The following is a 27,343-nucleotide window of genomic DNA, read 5'->3' as shown; positions in this document are numbered from 1 at the left end:
CAAGATGTACAGTGGCCACATGGGAATGTGCCCAAAAGTTGATCCCCAGATATGGTCAGCTGTTTGTACTTGGCCCCTCCGCTCTCTTTGTGTTTGTAGTGCGAAAATAGGGCTCCCAGGGTTCTACCCCATCTATACGAAAACTGGCATTTAGATCCTAATATTTCTCTGAGGTGGTTATTAGCCAACAGAATGTTCCAATTATCATCCAGAATATTCCTAATGACATTATGATTTCTACCATATGTGGTCACAAATCTAAGTGTAGGTTCTTGTGTCGTTTGTGGTGGTTCCCTATATTTAAGTAGTGAGTTCCTATCTTGTTCGTCTGACTATGTACTGGCTGAATGGATATCATGGGGATGATATCGTCTCTCCAAGAATCTGTACTGAAGGTCTGCCTTGGCTTCTTCAAAATCCAGTCTAGAGGAACTGATACGGCTGATCCTGAGAAATTGAGATTTTGGTATGTTGCGGATGGTGTGGCATGGATGCATGCTAGATGCATGTAATAGAGTATTATATTGTGGATATTTCCTATGAATTTTGGTGTTCAGTGCATGATCATGATTTCTGTAAACCGTTACATCCAAAAAATCAATGGTTTGTGAATCAAATGTAATTGTAAACTGTATACCCCAAATGTTATCATTTAAATACTCGACAAATTCATGTAGATATGAACATGTCAATGTTCAGCATTCTATGTAGGACAAACCTCACGTTCATTAAGAATTAGGATGGGTGAATATAAGAGTGATATCAAGAATAAAAAAGACACCAATGCTCTATACAGACACATCATTAAACATCCAAAAGCAAAATTCATGTTTACGATTATTGATAAAATTACTGGAGACAGGAGCAACCTACAAGGTTGGCACAGCATTCTTAGCAACAAGGAAAAATATTGGATCATTCTCCTAGGGGCTCTTTTTCCACCAGGACTTAATTACCATTTATAATATTTAATACCTGGGTATACACCGGAAACAGTATGACAAGGATGGAGTTATCCTGATGAAATAAATCAAAACTGTTAGATTAGTATCTAACACATTGTGCTACCAATAGATATTATGTAATCCGGTGATACCACGGTGAATCGATCTAACATTTGTTGCTCCTTTATGAATAACAGAAACTAGACTATGTTAATGCCTTTGTTATATGATACTTACCAATTGTGGGACAACATCAATAATTTTGTATATATTGTCGATATGATATACATTAATTGTACGCATGTACTTTTGGATTATATAGAATTTTTGATGAACATGTCCTCTATGCTTATCTTAACAATATGTATAGCTATTCATCTCTATGGTTCAAATGTAATCTACATACACTTTGGTAAATTTAGACTATATAGTTAAAATGTATATATATATATATATATATATATATATATATATATATATATATATATATATATATATATAAGTTTTATATATATACATGTTTTGTTTTTTGTAGTATTTTTGTAGTATTTTGGCCTTGTCATATATACATGGTAGTTTAACAGATATGTGAAATATACACCATTATGTTCATATATTCAATATTTACCGAATAACATTATTATTATATATGGTTGCTATGTTTTTGTACACTCTTTACTTATTTTTGCTGAGAGGGATACACACTTGTGGAATTTGATTTAACTAGATTAAATATGTATTCTGTATCTATATGAATGTAATATACACCTTGGTTATTATGTGGTTATGTAATATTTCTTTTACATCATATATTTTTATATATATATATATATATATATGTGATGTATTTTATTAGAAATAATTTAGGTTTTATTAGTAAAATGCGATTGCACTTTGTATATAACTTGACATTAACTTTGGGGTTGGACCATACCATTGTTTATTATTGGTTGGTGTCATGTATAAATATTCATGAGTTTGGTCATTAAATTATATGTTATTTTCACTGAAGAAGGCTGCCAAGCCGAAACCGGTTTGAAACTTAACCTATTTTACAGGGCAATTCTTGTTCTGTGTTTATCTTTAATGTAATAAAAGTACTTAGACTGTTTATGCTGGCCTCTTGTGTTTACTCATATATTGGTTTGGCCGAGCACACCGTACTGGCGAGGAGGAGCGTTTGTTCAAACCCATGAGTTCCCTGAGCCTTGTCCTGAGGTTTAGGACATATGCCACAACAGGCTCCTTGTGAGACTCGCACTCACCTTCCCACTCATCTCAAATTAAATCTAGAGGTCCCCTCACCCTATGCCCATACAGCAACTCAAAGGGTGAAAAACCTGTGGATTCATGAGGAACCTCTTTGTAAGCAAACAACAGATGGGGCAAATATTTGTCCCACTCCCTCTTAAACTGATCTGCAAATGCCCGTAGCATGGACTTGATTGTAGAGTTTAACCTCTCAACAAAACCATTAGTCTGGGGATGGTAGGGGGTGGTCTTCATGTGCTTCACCCCATAGGACTTCCACAGACAAGCCAGCAGGCCTGACATGAAATTGGCACCTCAGTCAGTCAGTATTTCTTTTGGGAAACATACCCTGCTGAAAATCTCTAACAAAGCATGTGCCACCTTCTCTGCCTGAATGGAAGACAAAGCCACTGCCTCAGTGTATCGTGTAGCATAATCTACTACCACTAAGATATATTTTTTCCCTGTGGAACTTGGGGTACTCAGAGGATCTACAATATCCATAGCTACCCTCTGAAATGGCTCCTCAATCACAGACAAAGGCATCAAAGAAGCTCTCATCTTGTCTCCTGCCTTGCCTACCTTTTGGCACTGCTCACAGGTTCTGCAGTACCCTGTTACATCTCTGGAAATTGCAGGCCAATAGAAGGTTTGCATAATATGCCTCTTTGTATGTTTTATTCCCATATGACCTGCAAAGGGAATATCATGGGATATGGCTAGAAGTGCCAGATGGTAAACTCTGGACACTACCAACTGCTGTACTCTCTCACCTTTTAGCCCTCCATCAGGGGTCCACTCTCTGTATAGTAACCCTTTATCCTAATATACAGATTCCCCCTTCCCTTGAGAATCAGGTGCCTCCCTAGCTACCTGCTCAGGCCTTGCAATGTAGGTTCTGAGAGCTGAGCCTGTCTCAACTCTCTCCTAGTAACCCTTCCCAGCTCCCCTTCCATTGGAAGTCTGGCATCTTCTGACAGTGATGCCTCAATGTCAGCCTGGGTACTCATACTCACCTCTACCTTTGCAGTTACCCTGTCCAAGAGAACATCAGTACCCACAAGCAGCTGCGGCTCACATTCAGTCTCACTGCTACAGAGTAGCTCCCTCCCTGAAGTAACCACCTCAGCAGTCCTGGATGCAAGTATGCAGTCTGTCTGGGTCTCCCCCAGGCTGCCAGACCCACATGCTTGTCTCCTAGCCTCACTGCGTATAACTGCATATGTACATGGGACTGGCTCATCCAAATCCTTCCCTCTCAGGACATCTGCAGGATGGTAGTTCCATACCCCTGTTGTCTCAAGACAACCCATTATTGGCATTTTGTCTTTCCCACTTACTGGCTCCCTCACCTTTGGTTCCCCACCTTGACTCTGTTGACACCTGTATGCCACATGGCCCCACTGGTTGCATTCAAAATATTTAACCCTAGCTCCTGGATGTGTACCTGGACTAGTGGCTTCCCCTGCTACTGGCAGATTCTGTTGGGGCAGTCTGTGCTGCCCACCATGGGTTCCTTCAGACCCATGAGCAGTACTGGGGGTCCACTTCCTGTGCAGGGCTGCCCTGCTGGTCAGGTATAGGTCTCCCTCCTTCCCAAACCCATCTGAAGTAGCACATTTTCTATCAGCTAACCAGATCCTCGTGTCCTCTGGCAAAGTGCTAAGGGCTTGTTCCCTCACCTAAAGGTCTGCCAGCCCTTCAAAAGTGGTGACCTGACATCCATTCACCCAGCTATGAAAATAAGTGCTCAGTTCAGCAACATATTCACATACATTTTCATCTGCCTTGCATCTATACTCACAAAACTTTTTCCTATACATTTCAGGTGTTAGCTTAAAACATTGTAACAGACCTTTCTTTACAGCAGTATAATCAAAACAGACAGAATCAGGCATTTGTGATATACAAGTTACAGCTTTCCCTTGGAGTAAAGGGGTCAGGAACCGTACCCAGAGCCTTTGGTCAACACTATACTGTTTGCATACCCTTTCAATCATGTGAATGAAACTATCAAAATTATTCCCCTCTTTAAATTGCGGAAGAAATTTACTGACCTGTTGTGCTTCTGGGCTCTAGTTACTCCCTTCCCCATAACCTCCATGACTCTGGCGAAGAGTCAGCATTTCCCTGTCATGCTTCCTCTGACACTCCTTTTCTTTGGCTTCTATCTCAAACTCCTGGCTTCTAACTCAAGTCTCTTTAGCTCCAGCTGGATTTTTAAGTCCACTGTAGAAAGGTTGAGCTGTCCATTCTCTGAGGTATTGTATTTCCACTGCCAGTCTGATTGTCCTTCGCAAAAAGGTTGAGCTGTCCATTCTCTGAGGATATTGTAGCTAAACTGCCAGTCTAATTGTCCTCCTGGATGCTGTTTTCTGATGCAGCTGTAACCAAGGCTGCAATCAGGTCTGCCTTAGTAATGTTTCCATGCATGAATCCTCTAGCCTGGTACATCTCCATCAGCTGGCTCCTTGTCAGCTTTCCATACTCCTGTGCTGACATGCTGCCTGCTCACCCTGACTAACTAAGCTAACAAAAGAAATAAAACAATTGTGATCTGAACACCGAGTATACACTGTGTGGCTGATTTGGAGTACAAAACACTTTCAGAGATCACTGTACATAAGCTACAGGATTCACTCTACCCACACCACTGCCAAACAGATGTGAGGATAGCTTATCCCAGCCACTGCCACCACTTGTGATGATATCTTATCCCACCACTGCCACCACTTGCGACGGCCGTGCCCTGGCCCAGCAATCAAGGAGCCTCAATCCTCACCACTAATACCAGGGAGGTTGTCTCATAGAAGAGGAAAGGATAACTAATACACACAGTAAAGTACAATTTCCCTTAAGTGCACACAGAGATCACAGCAGTCTGGGGCTGGTTGCTCCCTTGCTCTCCAGGTCCCCAATAAGACTCCCCACTGGCACAGCTATAGGGTTCAGATCTCAGCCTAGCTGGCAAGCTAACCTCCAGTACCCTCTCTGTCCAACCAGTGCTTCATGTCCCTGCCCAGGTAGCTGACACACCCACACTTTGAGATAAGTATCTATACAATTTCACAGACACTCCTGGGAATGGCTGACACAGATTCTCCAGCTGTGCCCCTTTACCCAGACTATACGGTAGTAATTTCTGCCACCACCAGCTTAATAATTATCAGCTGCCCAAAGGCCCTTGAAGGGGTGTCCAATTATTACTGTGCAATATTATTATCCAATTGGTAATTTTTATTATTAGAGTGGCCTATTACGATAACCTCTATAAATATGCAATGTACTCTAGAACCTACTATTCTACACAAACCAGCCACAGGTAAAGGTGTTTAAAATATTACTACTGCACCACAGAGATATCTAAGAGTTCAGAGATCACACAAAAACTTAAAACAATACGGTAGGACAGGTCTGATGTCAAAGAAAACTTAATCTAACTTTCTAATCTTTAGCTATTCTTAAGAGAAAACACAGTGCTATAATCCTACTTACAGACATATAGAGCACAAGCAGTGCTGGGCTGATGGTCCAAGACAATTGCTTTTTGTCTCTCTCTCAACAATAGTTTTTAAAACACTAACAAACAGCTCTGCTAAGGCCCTCCCAAATTACATAATTTTGACACTTAGGTTTTTCCAGTATTCACATGACATCATTTTGACACTTAGTCTGGAGTTCCCAGGAAGACAAACTGCATTATTTAGCAAGCTAACACCTGCTCAGGAAACTACAACAATAAAAGACATTTCACATGTATACTCTAACAATTATTCCTTAAGTTAAGACAATAGAAAGAATGTTTTCAGCCAGACTCTTCAGCACCACTTTTTTAGATAATTGTAACTTCAAAAAACATTTGAAATACTTGGCTTGGTTTTCCTTACAGCAGATGGCAATGTTGCAACAATCTTGAAGTTCACATTTTACAGTGTTTTCTTTCATTTAAAAACACAAGCCTGTATTTTACATTTATTTACACAAATGATAGAATTATGTATCAAATTCTATTTGACTAGGATGGCAACCTTCGCCCATCTTTTCCCAATCTTCCCACCTCCTCTGTGCTGAGGCTGAGTACTACATCCTTCACATCAGTGGGTAGCTTTAGTGCCAACCTGTTGTTTCTTTTCTCAAATCTACCCAAGAAGATGTTCAAGCTATCCAGGAATTCAATGCTGTCCTCACAGTGTGCTGACCTGATTTTGTAGTCAGTGATCTCCTGTATGCTTTGCCATAGTCTCTTTGCATCCTTCATGTATCCAAAGTGGCTCTGCACCTTTCTGCCATACTCCCTCTTAACCTCTTTTATACCCCTCCTCAGATTACCTCTTGCTACACTTAGGGCTGCTTTGTCCTTAGGCCTGTCAGCTGTGTCTCTCTCCTTCAGAAGCTCATGTACCTTAGGGGTGAGCCATGGCTTCTGTTTAGCTATAATTGTGATACTCTTGGTATTTGTTACCCCATCAATGCAATTTGAAATGTATGCCATCACTACCTCAGTGTATTCATCAATGTTCAGATGCTGATTCACTGTGGCTGTCTCCTTGAACATATCCCAGTTCATTCCTTCAAAGCAGTCTTGGAGGGCCTCCATAGCCCCCTCAGGCCATACCCTGATTTGTTTATTTGTGGGTTTCTCTCTAACCAGTGCAAGTTTGTAAGCTGGCGATAGCAAGATGGTATAATGGTCAGAGTTTTCCATTTGTGGAAGTTGCATTGCCTTATAAGCTTTCTTTAAGTTTATGTACACCTTGTCCAGGATATTATCACTCCTTGTGGGAACATTCACATAGTGATGATAGTGTGGGAGTACTTCTTTCAGATCTGCGTTATTAAAGTCACCAGCTGCCACATGTACAAAGTCAGGATATTTGCTCTGCAGCTCACCTATGTGATTGCATAGTTTTTTTAGAGCCTCAGTGATATTAGCACTAGGTGGGATATACACCACTGTTACACTAACCCCAGTCAGCTCACTGGGCAAGTAAAATGGTCTACATTTAATGGACAGGAACTAAAAGCTATCACAGCAGTGTGATAGTATGATTTCACAGTTGCTGCACCATTTTTTCTTAACACAGATGCAGACGCCACCTCATCTGGCCTTTCCACATAGTGTATGTTTTCTGTCTGCACGAAGCAGCTTAAAAGTCTCTACGTTTACTGCACTATCATTTATCTTGTCCTGTAGCCCCATCTCAGTCATCAAAAATAAACAAATATTTTTCACCTTGTTCTTCTTGGAGAGTTCCATTCTCAAGTAGTCCATCTTGCTATCCAGTGATCTCACATAAGTTAGCAGTATAGTTGGTAGTACAGACCTGTAGTGTTTGCTTTTAACTTTACATCAATACCTGCTCTGCAACCTGTTTTCCTTGTTCTCTGACATCTCTTTCTCTTTTTTCTTGTCCAGAATATTCCAGAAATCTGTTCTACCAGTTTCAGACACTTTAAAATACCCAGCTATTGTAGCTCTGTGCAAGTAGTAGACCTCAGTAATAGGCCTCAGATACTCTGCAAACTTAAAGACATCCAACCAGCAACATGCAGATGTCAGCTGTTTAATTTCTAGTACCTTCTGTTTAACATAAGTTATTGTACCTTCAATTGGAAGTACAGAAACTGACTTTTTCGAGATTTTCTGTGCAAAAGAAGACAAAACATGCATATCTCTAGAATGAGTAGGGCCGCCACTTATTCATTTATATATATTTTTGAATCAGGCCAGTGTATTCTTATATTATGGGCGTTGAAAAATTGAAAATAGTGGAAACATTAAAAACAAATCATTGGCGCAAGGTAGGAATAGAATACAGGGATTACAAAGGACTAACTGTATTCTGAGGTGGTTGGGGGTTGGCATAGTGGTTAAGGTGTTTGCCTCACAGATATAAGATATCAGGGTTTGATTCTTACTATTAATGAGAGGCTAGTTAGGCTTAAAGCGGCCTACTAGGTTAGTACTTGCTTATAAATCTATAGGACAGTGAACACCATAGAGGACAGGAGCTAAGGTAGGACATTAAAAAGAATAATCATAAAAATAAATGAGACATAGAGCAGAAGTCAACTAGCTAGGTTATTCTACATTGTGTACAAGATACGTTGTTGCTAAAGAAGGATTTTCAAACATTTTTGAATGTAACATAATTAGTAATAACCCGTATTTCTTGTGGTAGTGAGTTTCAAACCCTGGGTATAATGCAACTAGGTGCACAGTCATCAATTTTTGTGCATGTTACTGTTAATTTCTTTATTACAGGAGAATAGAGGTCTATATTTTTATATAGAGGTAAAATTGCAAGGAGTCGGGTGCATGTACTGTTATCTATAATATTTGTGAACACGTGTAAGTTGGATGAACACAGTTTTATTAGCAAAGAACATCCATTTAGTTTATTAAGTGCATTGCATGTGTGTGGGGTATGCTAAATTCAAGCTACAAATATAAAAATGAACTGAGTGTTTTACATCCTTGAAATGTAAAACACAAAATTTGCCACTGTGGATAGAATTTTTGGTTTTGTACAAAAAATCTCATACGCTTGTCACTCTCTTTCCTACCCTAACTTTAGAAGTGGGCATAGTGAGAAATGTTGCCCTTATGCAGTAAAGAAATCTGCGCATCAATTTTGCTGCGGCTACTAACAGCTATAGTAAAGCTGTTTATTCACTATTCTTGTCTGTAAGCATATTGTGTGCAGAGGTGACTAATTTTACTAAACAATAACAAACCAAAAAACATCAAATGAATAATGACAGGTTCCAAATGATAAAAAACACAAAAAACAATTAAAAAAAACTTCAATGCAGGAAAGTTGATGATTTAGTGCTTTTTCATCCTTTTAATGAAGAACTTCATCTGAATACATATAGGTTCATAGGTTCATAGGTTCATACTAGGCTATCTGCCCTAGGGCATTTATAAGCCTAGCCAGAGTGTGTTTGGCTTTCGCCACCCATTTTAAATTAATTTTGCTATGCCTTTTTTTGAGGTTAGTACACTGTGCCTCTGTCTAACAGTGACACAGAAGTGATAGCCGGGGTAAACCTACGATCTCCCATCCACTCATCAAGATTCCTCTTGAAGAGAGTCAATGTGGGACTATGCCTAACCTGGACTGGGATTTTATTCCAGAGTGAAGGGAGCCTCTGGGTTATGAATCTGTCCCTCCAGCATGTCCTATTTATTTCAGTGCTGAGGTTCAAGTCTCTCGAGCGCGTAGCTCGATGGGATTTGGATTTTCTGAGGTGCAGCATGTCCATTAATTCCAGGTTGGACATGGCTTTATACGTCCGGCACAGATCACCTCTGAGCAGGCGGTATGCCACTGAGTAGAGCTGGAGTTTCTTTAACCGGGCAGCATATGGCATCTGTTTGAGCCCTTTGATCCTCTTGGTGAGGTACTTTTGGGGTCTTTCCAGTTGCTGCAGGTGTCTGGTAAGGTACATCCCAAAAGGGGCATTGTACTCAATTATGGGCCTGATGAGGGATGAGTAAAGAGGTACGATGACCTCCCCTGATCTAGATGTGAATCCCTTCATGATTAGGTGGGCTATATAAAATGTTTTTCTAACCACTTTGGCCACGTGGTTGTCAAATGAGAGATTGCTATCAACTTGGGTCCCCAGGTCCCTAATGACTTCTTCTGTACTTAATGGATTACCACCTATGTGGTAATTTGTGGGCACTTTGTTTTTGCCAAAGGGGATGACTATACACTTTTGGCGTTTAGCTTGAGGCCATGGCTCTGGCACCAGTTGTCTGTTTCTATGAGGCCCTTTTGGAGGATGCTTGTGTTGGCTGGAGAGTTGATTATGGCGCCCAGTTTGCAGTCATCTGCGAACTTGGTCAGCCACAGTCCTTCCGTGTTGGCCTATACCACCGAGAAATATATACCGAACAAGAGAGGTCCCAGGACTGAGCCTTGTGGGATGCCACTTGTAACTGGTTTGGAGTCTGACATGGCTCCAGCAATTCTAACCATGTGGGTTCTGTCCTTGAGCCAGTTTGCAACCCATCTAGTGACATAGGGGTTTATATTTAAGCTGGTGAGCTTATCTATAATGCCCGAGTGGGATATTGTATCGAAGGCTTTTGCGAGGTCCAGGTAGGCTGTGTGGACCACCTTCCCCTCGTCAATGGCCTTGGTGACTGTTTCAAAGAAATCGACCAGGTTTAAGAGGCAGGATCTGCCCTTAACAAAGCCAAACTGGGTAGTATCCAGTGTCTGTAGGTCCCCAATATCTTTATTTATGAGGTCCATGATGATCCTTTCCATAGCTTTGCAGACCAAGCTAGTCAGGCTTATGGGGCGATAGTTTCCAGGATCCGTTGAGGCACCACCTTTGTGGAGAGGGACCACTGTTGCTGTACGCCACTCTTTGGGTACATATCCGGTAGTAAGGCTAAGATTGAACAGTAGTTTTATGTTTGGGTTTAGCTCTTCTTGGAGTTCATGTAGGACGCAGCCCGGGACACCATCTGGTCCCATTGATGCTGTGTTTTTTGCTTTGGAGAGGGCGGCTCTTACCTGAGCATCTGAGATGCCAGGGGGGCAGCACTCTTTTGGGATAGATATTTGCCCTTTTGGTGGGGAGAGGGGGGAGAAGTTTGCACTGAACCTGTCAGCTAGGATGTTGGCAATGTCTGTGGACTCGGTGTATTTTTTGTCATTTTGGACTAATTCTGAGCATATCTGGGAATTCCCACCCAGGTTCCTAACATAACTAAAGAAAGCCTTGTGATTATCCTTAGTGTCCTGTGCAATTTTTCTCTCGAAGCTGGCCTTAGACGATTTTATGAGTGCCCGTAGTTTTTTGCTAATACTGATCAGAGATGCCTTCCCTTTTTGGGATTTTGCTCTAGCATGTAGTAGCTTCCTCCTTCTATTGTATAGTTTGTTTATGGCTGGGGTCCACCAGACAGGACGTCTGCCTTTGGAGGATTGGGTCTTGGTTTTATTTGGGATTGCATGATCCATGCATTCCTGAAGGTGTTCATAGAATGCGTTTATAAAGGATTCTGTGGTCTGGGCCATATTTTCCACAGGCCCGGGGGCTTTGAAGGATTTCGCCTCGGTTTTGAGGCGTGTGAAATTTGCTTTAGAGAAGTTTTTCACTGTAGTTTTCTGGGCAGGGGGTGGGGTCGGGATGTGAATATCCAGTGAGATTAGTTTATGGTCTGATCTTACCAGTGAGGGATACACTTCTGGTCTGGAGCATAGTGTCCCCATGTTGGTGATGATCAGGTCCAGTATGTTTTCCCCTCTTGTGGGAGTGGTAACAAGTTGTTCCATAGCATTTGAGTTTATAAATTCTAGGAACCTTTGGGCTAGGGTGTTGGAGCTAGAGTAATGCTCCCAGTCTATGTTTGGGTAGTTGAAGTCGCCCAATATAATGGTGTTTGGAGAGACCTTCATATTTTCCAGTATTCTCAGGAAGGCCAAGTGGGGTTCCTGTGTTTGGGAGGGTGGTCTGTAGCAGGCTATAAACTGGAAGGCAGTTTTACCCACAGTTAGTTGCACATGGATAGTTTCTGATGCTTTGTGCTGTGCCACCAACCTGGAGGTGTGGGTATCTTTGACAAATATTGATACGCCCCCTCCTTTTGTGGTTCGGTCCAAGTTTTGGGGCCGAAAAGCATGGTATGAGGTATAACCTGGTAGTGCTGGGGTGCTCTCGGGAGCCTTGAACCAGGTTTCTGTTACTGCACAGATATCGATGTTCTCCATGCTAAGGAGTGTTTCGAGTGTGTGCATCTTGAGGTTTAGACTTCTGGCGTTGAGTAGCATTACTCTTAGTTTCTTATGCCTTGTGATACCTATGGAGGTGGGTTTGTCTTTTGAGCCTTGCCTAAAAAGGCACTATGGGGGTAGCAAGAGCCTTTGCCAATATCCGAAAGCCCAGGGGTGACAGGTGCAAGCCATCCCTAGCGAAGCATCGTGGCTTGTCGAGCATGTCATCCCAGGCTGACAGGCATTGGATCCCCTTTGAATGACACCAACACTTAAGCCAATTGTTGAAATTGATCATCTTGTCTTCATATTGTGGCATCATTCTTGGTGAGGGTAAGATGCTACTCAAGGTCAGGGTCATACCGGCCTGGGCTACATGCTCAGAGAGCTCCTCTATGTCTCTTTTCATGTAGTCCAGGGAGGTGCGTCTCAGGTCATTCACACCAGCATGGACAATGACTGAGTCATATTTGTACTTGCCTTGGAGTGACCTGAGTGCTTGTGTTATGTGGCGGATCCTAGCGCCCGACAGGCAGCTCACCGTGACCTTCTCCTTGTTCAGCCTGGTGAGCGGGACGTCAGTGTGCCTGGCGACAGAGTCACCTATTACAAGTGTATCAGGTGTGTTGTTTAGCCTTAAGGGCTGTGACTGTTCAGCACACTGGCTTTGTGAGCTATGTGTTGCACGTGTTTTGTTTTGGGGTAGCGGTTGCTTGGGTGTCTGCTTTGGAGGTCTCTGCTGCTTAGGCAGATTTTTATTTAGAGCCTCCGAGTATGTTTTGTGTGTTTATGTGTTTGGTTTGTTGTCGTGGTAGGTCTATGTGAGACTGGAATTGTAGTGAGTGTGGTTTCCTTCTCCTCCTGACTGGTTGCGCCAGTACTGAGTTGAGAGAGCTTAGCCTCCAGTTTGGCTATATGGTTGCATCTCTCACATGTGTTGGAATTTGTTGGGAGGAGGAGAGGGTTGTCTGTGTACACGAGGCAGTTGTAACATTGCCTCAAGATTCCCAGATTCACCAGCTGGACCGGAGAGGAGATTGACAACTGACCTTTGGACATGCTAGAATAGTATTGGGAATTCCTTTATAATTGAAAAAAGGGCCAATGGGGAACAAGGTACTCAAGGGGAGTTTGTGAGGGTGTAGTGCTTTTAATTTTTTAGAGCTGACTTATATAATTGCTTTAGTGAGCAAGTGCCAGGTAACTTAAATGCAATGTGTTACAGGTAACTTAAATGCAAAAACGACAAACAGTAACTTTCTTTCAAGTGAAACAAGGAAATAAGTACAGTAAGCAATGCAGATATCACTAGGGATCCACAGAAGTGCTAAAAAGCCACATTTTAGGTGGAATTAGCGTTTCAGGGAAATAAACAAACAACAAGCATACAAATAAAGCTAGATTCAGCAGGCCTGGATCTAGTCCATGCCACAGCAAACAAGGCGCACCAATCTCAGCAAGAAACAGTCAGAACATGCAGGCACTACAAGCCTCCAACCAGAAATTCCCTGCTCGGAAGGGCAGAGTCCAGCCTCTCCTCCCACAAGAGCGCAGACCGCAATCCTTCCCAACGTAAAATAACTGGCCTGAAGCCCAAGTGCTTAAACCAGAACTAATACACTTTTAGAATAACAGACTCTGAGCTCTCAATCAGCAGTTCCCAACTTAGAAGGATGTAAGCTACCTGTCCTGCCACCACAGTGCAGGCCACAAACCTTCCTAATGTAAAACAACTAGTCTGAAGCCCAAGTGCTTAATCCAAAAGACTTAGAAATGATAGCTACACTTTAATCAAGTTACTACCAGCAGTAATAAATACAACTGAATACTTTAAAGAATGCCTGGATTAGTGCTCAAGTTATACACCCCTGGCAATTTAAATATGTTACAAACAATTAAAAAACATCACAATTAGTTAATTCTTTGACTATCAGCTTTAACTTTTAAAAGAGGTGACAAAGATATGTGACCATTCAATTCTGGGAAAACACCTCTGTACTTGAGCTTGTTGTCCCAATACCCCCCTCCACTTTGTAATGCCCTTTTCCAAAATAAAACATAAAAGCTTTTTAAAACCTTAACGTTTCAAAGAATGTTTATACAGAGCATTAGTATTGCCCATTTTTCTAATACATAAAATATATTCATATATTCTTTTTCTTAAAATCCACTCTGTTTTGCCAATGCAAAATCCTAAACACTTTGAACACAGAGCATTGAAAAAATTACACCACTGGTGCTACAATTAAATTTCCCTGGACATGGCAAAATTCATTGAAAGCCATATACAGTCTCATTGACTCCTACATGAATATAACAACTACAAGAACATGAACCACACTTAGCCATGTAACTACTAATGGCAACACTGTCATGTTCTTTCCCTAAAAAACTTTTAAAATGTACATGAACTTATACCAAAACCTGGGCATAGGGCCCAACTTCTAGAACTCAGATTGAATGCTATAAAAAGCATCTCAGATCTTCTGAAATATGCCACGCACCTCAGTGGTATCTAATTAGAGGTGTAAAACAATTGTTTTGCCAAAATAAATGTCTCACCAGATTTAATAGGAGCATCTATCTAACTACTGCTATTGTTCCTGACTCTATACTCACACTCTTGCTCTATTTATTTAACACTGCCCTGAATATATTAATGTCTCCCCATATGACTGATTGCATGTTCTCTTCAAGAGTGGGGAAGATCTGCAAATACAGCTATTTATCTCCCCCTGTTACTCTAAGTAATACCAGCCTCATCCCCTTCTGCCTTCCCCACATTCACTCTATGTAAATTCCTCAGGTAAATTTTAATGCACACAAGAGCAAGGGGAATTCTTTGAGATAACCCAGTCTTGAAATTAGCAATATTAAAGCAAAGTCATACATTTCTCTTTTGGAATGTTGTACAGGTGTGCAGTGAACTTCTCTCACTCTTCAGCATAGACTTATGTAGACAGCTCTGTCTATTTGGGCCTGTATCAGCTATAATTTTTCTAAGAGGATACTTAGAAAATCTTAACCTATTTAATTGCTCTGAGAATGCCCATCTCCATCCTTGCATGTTGTCCCTGGAAAAATGACATCACTGTGGCATCCAGTTAGGGGGTAGAGCTCAGCATATGCCTAGTCAGTTGTCAGGTGCAAAATATAAAATAAACATGCAGATGCAATCCATCTGCACATAGTACAGATGCACAAGTAGCTTCAGCTATTAAATGCAGCTGCTCAAGTTGCATTCCATGCTAGCTGCACAGCTGTGTTATATATGTGGTTGGTGATTGCATCCATATGTTTCTGAGGTGTGCATATATATCCATCTCAGTTGTTAAGCTTGAACAGTTTTCACTTACTCAGAAACAGCTGATGCTTATAAACCAGCTCCAGGATTCAATAACCTCTGTCTAGGCTCCACGTGAAACCTACATGGAGTTTACATGTTTGCACAATGGTGCATGGCGAGCAGCAGCTCTCAGTGCATATTATTGCCAAGCAACATACCTAAGTTAGGTTTCATGGCTGGCAACAGTGTTGCTAGCCAGAAAACTGTATAAGCAAATGCAGATACAATTCGGTATGAATCAAAGCACCTACATTCTGTGGATTTGTGTGGAATGCCACAATGACCAGCAGGGCTTCACAGATAGCTGTGCATCTTTTAGTGAAACATATTTCCCCAAAGGCCAACATAATGAGGGGACATTTAACCAGAAATAAGGGCAGTTTGCCATAGATGTTGCATAGAAATGTGGTAGAATAAAATCAAACATACCTGTCATCCTCTTTGAGCAAGATAAGTGAACAAAAACATACATAATGGGGGGACAAAGACTGAAAAATAGGGACAGATTTTTAATATTGCATTTCCAAACATAGAAAGTTGATAGAATAATAGGTTGTACATTAGCTTGAACTTTCTGAACAGCATGAAGTTTGAAACTGAAATGTCAGTCATCCCTGTCAGACTTTACTCTGCAATGACATGCCAATGATTTGCCAGAAAATAAAAAAGTTACGAGGAAATCATCACATATATGAGACAAAAACTGGACATTCTGCAGAAATCAGGACAGCTGAGAAGTATGCACTTAAATCTATGTAATATTGCATCACATCAGTCCAGAGATCATCCAGTGATATGGCAGAAAGCCACAAATTTGACAATGAAAACATCTGGACATCCTGAGAATATCTGAACAGTTGAGAGGTATGAATGTGAAGTATATGGTCTAAACACAGTACAGGACACTGTTCCTACAGTGCAGACTATTGTGATAGCCCATTCCTTTCATTCTGTACTAAAGCTGTGTTAATGATCTGTAACAGGACATGAACTGTCATGTAAAATGATCACTCAGGGCAAGAGTGTGTGTATTGAACAGGGACACACTGATGAATTATAGGAATGAACACAGGGAAAGAGGACAGGTAAAACTCCCTCACATATGGCAGAGTAGGGCATGTCAATGGAAGATGGTTGTAGCTGTGACACCAAGCACGTATCTATATGGTACAGTGCTGACTGTAGACTGAAAATGTGTTGTCTGTGACTGTCACACAAGGTGACATAACAATGAGGAGGATGTCTGTGTGAGATAAGCATCCTTACATGAAGAATGCAGAGGATGTCTATCAGGGCTCTGACATACAATTGGGGTAGGGTGTATATTGTGAAGCTGTGCAAAGTGATATACTTGAATATGAGTGTACTCTCAGAAGACATCTCCAGCAAGGTGGGCACAGGTAAAGGATCATGGCAAACATTACAAGAACCAACTACAATCACGGACAATATCAGAATAATGCCACATGTAATCCCATGCCTCTTATATAACATACATGATTTAGAGTGATAAGAGATGACCTTGCACGTATACACACACACACACACACACACACACACACACACACACACACACACACACACACACTTGAACAGCTATGATGCAGCCACACTCTATGAGGGTAACCATATACACTGCCTTGGCACTGTAATATCTGGAGGAGGTTTTAGGAGGGACACTGCTATACCTGTATGTGATAGTATGAGCAATCCAGGTTAGTTGCCTTGTATGCATGGCACATATATATGGTTTACCATTGTAATGTCACCATAGCATTGCACTGCTATAAAGTATTCGAACTACAGATGTTTGAATAGTTCATATGTGTGCAGTTTAAATGAGCGAATGTTATATTTGCGAATGGACTGTGCATTCACAAATATAATGTTTGAAGGGATGTACAGGGATCATGGTGCAGTGTGGTTAGAGAAATACATCCCTTTCCTCACTGTAGTGTGATCTCAGAGTTGAAATATATAGTTGGGGGTGTGTGGGGGCCCCACAGAAGGATGCAGGGGGGATTGCCCCCTGCATAATCTGGATGTTAGGTGTGCTAGCTAGGGAGTAGCGGCAAGGGTGGCATTGCTGTTAAGTGCTGAAAATGTCGTGTCCGACATTTTCAGCATTAACAGCTGATTTTCAACATTAGGACGGTTAGGTTATGTGCACTTTTGGTGAATTAGTTAGCTGTGAAGTACCTTTTTTTTTTACTTTTGAGATTTCAATAGCAAACTCATATATATATATATAGATATATATATATATATATATATATATATATATATATATATAGAGAGAGAGAGAGAGAGCATAATCCACACCGTCACAAATGATATACATGCAATTAATGTTGTCAGACACCTATGTATGTAGTGTGTGCACAATCAGAACAGGTAGCACACATGCATCTAGTGTAACAACTTGATTGGTGTTCCGCACCATCAGACAGTCATGTATATTCCACAGAAAGAATAGCTATGTATGGCCAATAAGCTGTGTGACAGCGCACTGTGGCAAAGGTGGTACACTTCAGTAACACATCACTGGAAGATATGTAGGGAGGTACATGAAAAAGGGTGCATTGTACATAGTTGGTGTGATAAAGGCTGGGAACCATGAAGGTATTATGGCCTCTGATGTGCTTGCCCTTCACATGCCCAATACTTGTGTTACATTCAAGGGAGTAGTCAGCATTGCAACCACATGCTGGTGGAAGTGCCACTTATCATGTACCCCAAGACATGGATCACAAACCTACTGGTATGATTATATGGTATGATGTCTACATTATACTTGCATGGTATGTTTGTTTCCTGATTCAACAAAAACCTCCATGTTTCTTGTCAATGCAGATGTTGTCATGGCTGTGGTAGCAATTTTTGGTATGTGTTGATACTGTCTGTATTATACTAATGTCACAATCATTGATACCAATTGTGATATTATACTAATATCACAATTGGTGTCAATGATTGCCCACAATCAGTAGTCTTTTAGGCAGCTGTTTGGAGACAGCATGTATATGCCATCTGTGATGTCCATCACTTAAATTATGGGCAGAAAAGGGGCTATCAGACACCTCTGATTTACCTACCTGATCACCGGACCTGAGATATAGGTAACATCACATATTTCAACATAGTGAGATGCCATGTATGTCATACACTGGTCTACCCATTTGGTGATATAGCTGTTTATGGCCACATATGAAAGTGTTGATTAAATGCCTCATTGTGGATTTGTATCAAATACCTTGACCTGGTCAAGTTCCACAAGATTATACTGTTGTCACTATGCATGCCCTCGATGACTTATTTGAGGACATCTATCAGATGTAATGGACTTGATGTAGCATTAACAACTCACACAGGTCAGTTGCACAGACCTGTAATTTTAGTAGTATACATGTAGAAGAGGTCCATGATGACATGTTGGTCTACCTTACAGTTGAGGAGAGTCAGGATGTTTCTATACATGCATGCATCAGGTGCTGTCCCCCCAACTCAAGTGGATGCATGTTGATGTATACTCTTGTATGGAAACATAGGCAGTGTGAAGGGTGTGTTGAATTGTGCATGCAACCATATCAGGAAAGTGTATGTGCTGAGTCACACCATAGGTGACCTGTGATGTTGTCATAGCCCACTGATTCCATGTGATAGGCCTGGATGAAGGTAAGACAGTGCATACTGCCTATTGTGATCTGGCCTAGGGTTTTGACACAATCCCCCATGCAGGTATCACTGAGAAAACTTCTAAACTGAGGATTAACCCTTATATCAGTTGATGCGTAATCAGTTGGCTTAGTGACAGAACACATCATGTGAAAGTTGATGAATCAACCTGCACCAGTAGAGCTTCTACCATTGGCAAACCTCAGGGATCTGTGCTTGGCCCTTCACTGCTTGAATTCTATTTCTCAACAATTCAGGCTAAATTTTATGGACTTTGGCTTACCATATTTGCTGATTCTTTCATATTGTGTGCATGAGTTTACCAATGGTGATAACATAGTACAGGAAAAGGAAACAGACACAACTTGAATGGTGACAAAGGCATACAATCTACAAAAAAGTAGAAATGTGTATTTGTAATGCTGTCTATCTGAAAAAGTAGAATTCCTTTTTAATCACAACATTGACAACAGTTCTACTATGCAGAAATCCAGTGATGCAAGCACTGGGAACAAATGTAGATAGCAATCTGAACTTTGAGCACCAAGTGTCCACACTGGTATTGAAAGTCTGTATTGTGCACATCATAAGTCATGCAATCATATTGAGATCTTAAGATTGTATGACAGCACTGTAGTCAAACCTCATCACAACACTAATAGAGTATAATGCTCTTTTATTCATGTACCTCACCAGACAAATGTAGCAGCTGGAGAGACCACAGGGCTTTCTCAGCAGCTTAACACAGGGCCTACATGCCATGATACATGTGGATAGATTAAAAGCCATGTCACTGTAATGTTTATTGTATAGGATGAGGTGACTTCTGCCTGGCCTCCAGGCCAGTCTCTGACCCTGCCCTAGTGGGAGTACAGCATATCCAGAAATCTGATATAGCTGATGACATCAGCACTATCTGCTGAGGAGAATATAATGGTGTCCCACATGCTGGTGTAAAATAGTCTCTGTAATGTCAAGCAACAGCTCCAATATACACAGTTGACTGCAGTGAAAATACAATCCCTACCTATTTTACACACACTGCATAGTACTTTACGCAGGTTCCACAGCTCAAGTCTAACTTGGAGTGTGTCAGGCAACACTTTATAGCTGATGACATCAGCAGTGTTTGTTGAGAATTTAACAGTGACCCACATGTTGATGTAAAATGCTCTCTGTAATGTCAGGCAACAGCTCACATGCACACACAAATGCGCACACACACACACACACACACACACACACACACACACACACACACACACACACACACACACACACACACACACACACACACACACACACACACACACACACACACACACACACACACACAGCTGACTGCAGTGAAAATAGAACCCCTCCTATCTAAGAACACAGACTACAGAACTTAGTACTATATGCAAGCACCACAGTAGAAGACTGACTTTTACAAGGTTACAGGCCAATTTACAGTGGATAATGTCAACAGTGCATGTTGGAGAGAAGAAGTTGGGAGAGCTGCATAAAATGGATGATCAAAATACTGTCAATTCATGGGATTGCAGTAGTAACTGCAGGATACACACTTCTGATCCTTTGGCTAGACACACACACACACACACACACACACACACACACACACACACACACACACACACACACACACACACACACACACACACATGCCTACTTGACTGCAGTAGGAAAAGAACCCCGACTTTTCTAAGTACACAGACAACAGAACACAGTATTTTACACAAGCGCCATGGCACAAGTTTGACTTTTGCAAGACTTCAGGTGAACTTATGGTAGATGGCATCAGCAGGCCATGTGGGAGACACATTGTTGAGAGACCTGCATAGGCTCATAGATTCATATGTTCAGAGAAGGTTACTAGCCCAATGGCCCTATGGTTTTTAGAAGCCTAGCTGTGTAAAAATACAAGTGCCCTTACTGAACATAGTAGGATGGTCATTGTTAGCAGAGTGATTTTGTAAGCAGCACCGACTGGCCCTGTCCATGAGGGACATAGATGCCACCCCAGAGGTGGCTTTACAATCACCCAACCAGTAATCAAGTTTGTGCTTGAACAGGGTCATTCAGGAGCATTGATTCACATACAGTGGGAGCCAATAAAGAGGATTGTGAGTCATTGAGATATATATATATATATATATATATATATATATATATATATATATATATATATATAGCTAGATAGATAGATAGAGATAGATATTTCTCCAGCATATTTTGTTTATGTCACAGGCTAGGTTGAGAACCCCGGGCTAAGTTCATCTTATCCCATTTGATTTGCAGATGTTCAGTATTTCCAGTAGGGCAGGATCTATCTGAGACTGCTGTGTGTAAGGCAGGTATAGGTGATATTTCAGCAGCCTGCATGATACTGGGTACACTGACAGGTATTTCAGTATTTCCATGTATGTCATGTTTGGAGGCCCTGGAGTCTCTCAGGCACAACCCTATGTTTTCTCCAATTGCTGCAAGTGTCCAGTGAGGTACAGACAGAAGGGAACATTGTACTCAATTAGTGGTCTGATATGGGTAGAGTACAGCAGAGGTATGACTACTCTGGTCTTGGATGTGATGTCCATATGTATGATATGCACAATGCAGAATGTGTGTGTCACTACTATGGACACATAGTGATGAAAGTGTAGATTGCTATCAACATGTGTTCCCAAGTCTCAACACTGTGTTTGAGCTTAGAGGGATGCTATGTATATCATAAGTACCAGGAGTACTTCATTGTCAGAGGGGCCAATGAGCCATTGTATGCTTTAGTGTTCAGTCCATGAGTTTAGCACCAATCATTTGTGCATGGCAGCTCTTTCTATACTATGTTACCATCAATGGGGGACTCTGTTAGTGAGTCCAGTTACCAGTCATCTGCAAACTTGGTAAACCACAGGCCATCTACCACTGCTTGCATTTCAGGGAAGTAGTTTGCAAACAGTTGAGGGACCAGCACAGATCCTTGTAGTATTCTAATGGTAATTGGCTACTGGTGTTGGTACAGTCCCCAACTTTGAGACTGTGTGCTATGTCAGTGGCCCAGTTGCCTATACCTGTACTACTGTATGGATTAATTGCCACATGGGAGACCTTCACTATGACACATGAATGGGGGATAGTGTGAAAGGCCTTGGATAAGTCAACATAGGCAGTATGTCCACTTAACCCTTATCCAGGTCTGTGGGGTCAGTATCCAAGAAGTCCACAAATTTCAATGAGCAAGATCTACCCTTGACAAAAACAACATGGGTATGGTCAAGTGTGTTGAAGGTCACCTATAACCTTGTGGATATGGTCCATGCTGATTCTTTCCTTAGTCATGTAAATAAGTCTTTTTAGACATATGGGTCAATAGTTGTAGTTCTGCATGTCATCAGATTGATGTGCATTGCATAGCACACAACATTTGATATTACATCTTGTATTGTGGTTGATATATATGTTGAAACAGTACTGCAACATCAGGGTTGCAGTGCTTGGGAAGTGACAACAAATGGATGGATTGTAAATATGTGACATATTGTTAGATGAGGCCCTCAGTTTGTAATATTTACACATGTAATTTCATGTCATACACATAGAATGGACAGTAAGCAGCAGTAATACTGGATAATATGTACATTTCCATAGTGAGGTGAACAGTGGGTTTATGTGATGGTTTGCAAAGTGTATATGCATGCGAGATACACATTTGCATGTAAATAAGCAGTGCACAAATGCAAGCCACGTTGCTAAAGTCTGACAGTTAGTATTCAGTCTGTGAAATATACTTGTTGCTTAACTGACTCTGTGGTAGCAGATGTTCATACATAGATACATTCCTTGTTGGGGTCAGATGGTGCTGAGTTAGAATATAGATGCATCTAATACTTTTAAATGCATTTAAATACATTGCTGCCATATGTAATAATTTTACATACATGTAAATACTTTGCTGCTATTCCCTGTTGCTGCTATTTGGTGCGCAATGTGTATCTTCATGCAAAAATGCCTTAAAGAGGTGAAATGGGTAGATAGGACAGTGGTGAAATGGGGAACAAGCTGGGGGGAAGAACAAAGGGAAAGCAGGACAGGAATGTGGAGGCTGGAGCTAAGATAGAACCATAGCTATCAATTTCTTTAACAGTGTAAAGTGAACATAGCTGGAAAATATTAACTGAATTTGGACTGTTCCCTCCAGAGAGAGTGGTGACTACAACACACTGATGTTGTATAGCCAATTGGACTGAATCAAGTGTGTCATAAAGACATGTGCAAAATGGAGAGCTATGTATGAGACGAGTTTTTTTCTGTGGGACAGGTGCCCATTTTTTTGTAGAGAGAGAGGAATGTTGAAGAAGGGATATAGGAATGTTTGGGTGAGGTAAATTTGGTAGGTGAGGAAGCAATTTCAGACAGAAGACAAACAAGACAAGGGACAGGGATGTTTATGGACACAAAAGGCTGGGGACACCATGGTTGAGGTGAGGGTGAAGCTATCCCAAACCTGTGGTAGCCAATCTGGGTGACAATGAGAACTGAGTCCTCACTCACTGAACTGTCATCACTGTCACCTCACTCTTCCACTGGCTGGAGTTCTTGATGTCTCCTTCTTCTCCTCCTGGTACATTGCAAAATGAGGAATAGCAGCCTCTCCAGCCAGTGTAGGCATGCAGCAGTAGTGTGGTGCACAACCCTATGCACAATCCCTGGCAATTCAGTGCAGGTGATAAAATCACCATCTCTGCCACTGCTCCTGGAGGGTACTACTGGACCAGCCACTGGGGAAGGACAACCTGAGGGGGGTAGGTAATGCAGGAGCAGCAGAGCTGGTTCTGCCTGGTTGGCTCCCAGACATGCTAGGCTACAGTGCTGAAGCTGGTGGAATGGGGCAGACAGATTCTTTGGGGCAGGCCTACCCTGCTGTGCTATAAAGCATTTAGTGATGTGGTACACATGGATGACATGGACACATTTTACGACATGTTATAAAATTAAAAAAAAAGTACAAAAATAAAATAAAATAAAAAAAAAGATAAGGGTTGGGATGAGAGAAAAATGAGATAAGATTAGTGCCTTCATATGTGACATGCAATGCATTGATACAATCATTTGACTCTATTATCTTAACTTTTACTTTTAAGACTATCAACTCCTAATGGATAACTTTTACTTTTAAGACTACCAGCTCCTAACAGATGCATGCTATATTACAGATTGCAACAAGTACTCCCTGACATGTGCATATATTGCACATATACATGTTTCATTTATACAGATTACAGTTTACATCAGGGCATTTGTGCCACTGGTACAGACGTTTGAATTTAATTTAAATATAACTGAAGAATTAGCAGTATTGTGTAGTTTGGAAGTGTGGTATTTGAACCCACAACCTCTGACTAAAGTCCAATATTGTACTTTTGATTTGTGCTCCATGCATGCTTGCTTTTACAGTTGAGATATGCATGCTCATTTTGATATTCTAATATTGAACTCTTGGCTTGTGCTATAGACTAATGCATTCATTCTTGCTTTTACTGTTGGGTTATGCATGCTCAATTTGATGCAACTCTATAAAATTCTACAAAAGCTATATTTAACTTTTAATGCTACAATAACACCGCTCTTTTGCTGCATACATATCACATGCTTCCCTCACCCTTGCCAATCTAGTCCCACGAGTTCAGATGTTTACCTCACAATCACCGGCAGCTGTGGAAAAACAACCAGAATAGAATATCGTTATGAATACCAGTCTTCCCTATATTCAACTTTTAAGTCTTACAAGTACTCACTGTAGTTGATACTTACACAGGTGTGTCCACAGTCCTAAATTCCCAGATCCAATGGTTGAGGGTATCCCTCTTACTCCTCCATAGGTCATTGTAGTGGTGCGTACATTGGTCACAAGTATGCATGATACTGGTGGCACTGGTTACAGCCCAGGCTAAACTATCCCAAGTTTCCAACTTATACTGGGAACCAGAATAGTCCCTCTGCAGAAGCCTGGCACTGTGGTTCTTAACCAGGAGTCCAATGAAAATCTTCAACTCCTGGACACCCCATCTCTTTGCCCTAAACCTGGCACTTTCCCCACAAATGCCTGCCATGTCTGCCATGGATCTAGAGCAATGGAGAACGATGCTTTCCCACCAAATCCAGTTATTGCATTTACCAGGCTTGCACACATGGTTTGAAAATGCTGCGCTCCACATGCCATCACAAGAACATCATGCTTGGTAGTGTGCAGCACCAAGCACTGCATTTGTGTGATGGTAAGCAGGTCACACTAGTGGCAAGTATGGAGGCATTCTATAATTGCAGCTGCAAGTTCAAAGTTATTGGATGTACAGGCAGTTGTGTATGTATCTTAGGCAAATGTGAAGGCCATGCCAGTCCACATAGCCAGTCCAGTCTAGATAGCAGAAATATACTTACAAAAATATAGTGCACAGTACTGTGCTGAATTGCCATGGACGGTGCATAAGGTTGTTACAGCACAGCAGAGTAAGCTACAGTCATACATGTGATAATAAATGTGACAATACATAGATATAAACATTAATAACTGACACAATACTGGTGTCTTATGCCTCATGCATATAATTAAAAATCAGCTCCACTATGTCAAGTATCATATGACTATAATCAGAAGTGGAACAACAGTTTAAAAGTGTATGAGATATTTTGTATTCAAACCCAAGACCATGTCTATAGCACTCCTACACTTAACACCTGTTGCCAGAAGAAGGTTGACAAAACATTGTCTGTGTTGCAGTTCATTGCTGTAAACTGCAATGTCACAACAGTAAAACAAAGGATCTGATGTTGTAAATCTTTATCCATTCATTACAAATAGGACTTCAGTTCCATCCTCTGAACCGATACGTCCGTTTCCAAGCTCACGCCAGCCAAAAACTCTCAGCTAAGACCTACCCACAATGCCCCTCTCCTAGTTACTTCAGATCCCATTTGCCACGTTCCTCATCAGATGTGCTAGCCATCTCTCTCAAAGCTAAGTAGAAAATTGTAATTTTTAAGATAGTTTCTCCTCAAAATTTCTTATTTTTTAGAAATAGAAAAGCTGCTAAGAAAAAGAGTCATCCAACCAGTCCCACCAGACCAGACAGGATTACTCGAGATTCTTTTTAGTGCCAAAAATGACAGGGGACTGGAGACCAATCCTGGATCACAGCCTATTGAACAAGTTTATCAAACCTCAAAAATTCTGGATGGTCACAGTGCAGTCCATTCTTCCCTTCCTAGGGAGGGACAACTAGATGTGCTCTATAGACCTCCAGGATGCGCACTACCAAATAAAAATGGATCGCCACTCCTGGAGTTTTCTCCACGTCCATCTGGGAGCCAATCACTACCAGTTCAGGGCACTGCCATTTGGTTTCTCGACAGCCCCCTGAGTGTTCACCAAATGTATGGCAGTTGTGGTAGCTCATCTTCGACTACAAGGATTCCAGGTGTTTCCGTATCTAGATGATTGGCTCATTACTGCTCTGACCAGGAATCTCCTAGTCCGCAACGTCTCTTACACTTAAGGTCTCCACTTGGGGATTACAATCAACAAGGACAAATCTCAAATGTCCCCAATGAAGACACTGGAATTTATTGGAGTTGTCTTTGACACAACATCCTGTCAAGCCTCCCCCCCCCCCACAGGCTTTCGAAAATAAGACACCAAATCCAAGACCTTCTTCCTCAGACCTATGTACCAGCACGTCTTGTACTGCAACTCTTAGGCTCCATGGTGGCTGCCATTACTTTAATACTACTGGCGAGGTTGCACATGAGAATTTTGCAGTGGCTCCTTTCTGCACAATGGTCATTTCTAACTCACCCATTTGACCACATGATACATCTTATAAACCGTTGCAAGGAAGAAATGCTATGGTGGATGAAGCCACAAATGACTCTTTGGTGTTGACTGTTCTGTCTTTCCCAGCCCATGGCCACAGTGACCATGGATGCTTCCCTGTTAGAGGGGGGGGCATTTCTAGGGAAAGATGGTCCAAGGCACCTTGCCCCCCCATGGAGGCCAATTTGCACATAAATGTCATGAAACTGAGGGCAGTTCTCTTAGCATTGCAAGCATTCCATGCATCCCTACCATCTGGGACCATTGCAATTTAGTCGGACAACATGTCAGTCATCTGGTATATCAACAAGCAAGGTGGAACCAGGTCTTACCCCCTGTGTCGAGAAGCCATGAGGATTTGGCTCTGGGTGATAGCTTCCAACCGCTTTCTTATAGCAACGCACATTCCTGGGAGTTCCAACCTTATTGCGGACAATCTGAGCAGGAACATCCTGATGCCTCATGAGTGGTCCCTCAACCCTGTAACAGCAGATTGGATCTTCCTACGCTAGGCCAA

The sequence above is a fragment of the Protopterus annectens genome, chromosome 3.part0, assembly GCF_019279795.1.
Source record: "Protopterus annectens isolate FY-2018-M chromosome 3.part0, PAN1.0, whole genome shotgun sequence".
NCBI lineage: Eukaryota > Metazoa > Chordata > Ceratodontiformes > Protopteridae > Protopterus > Protopterus annectens.
Note: the sequence above shows the minus strand (reverse complement) of the source record.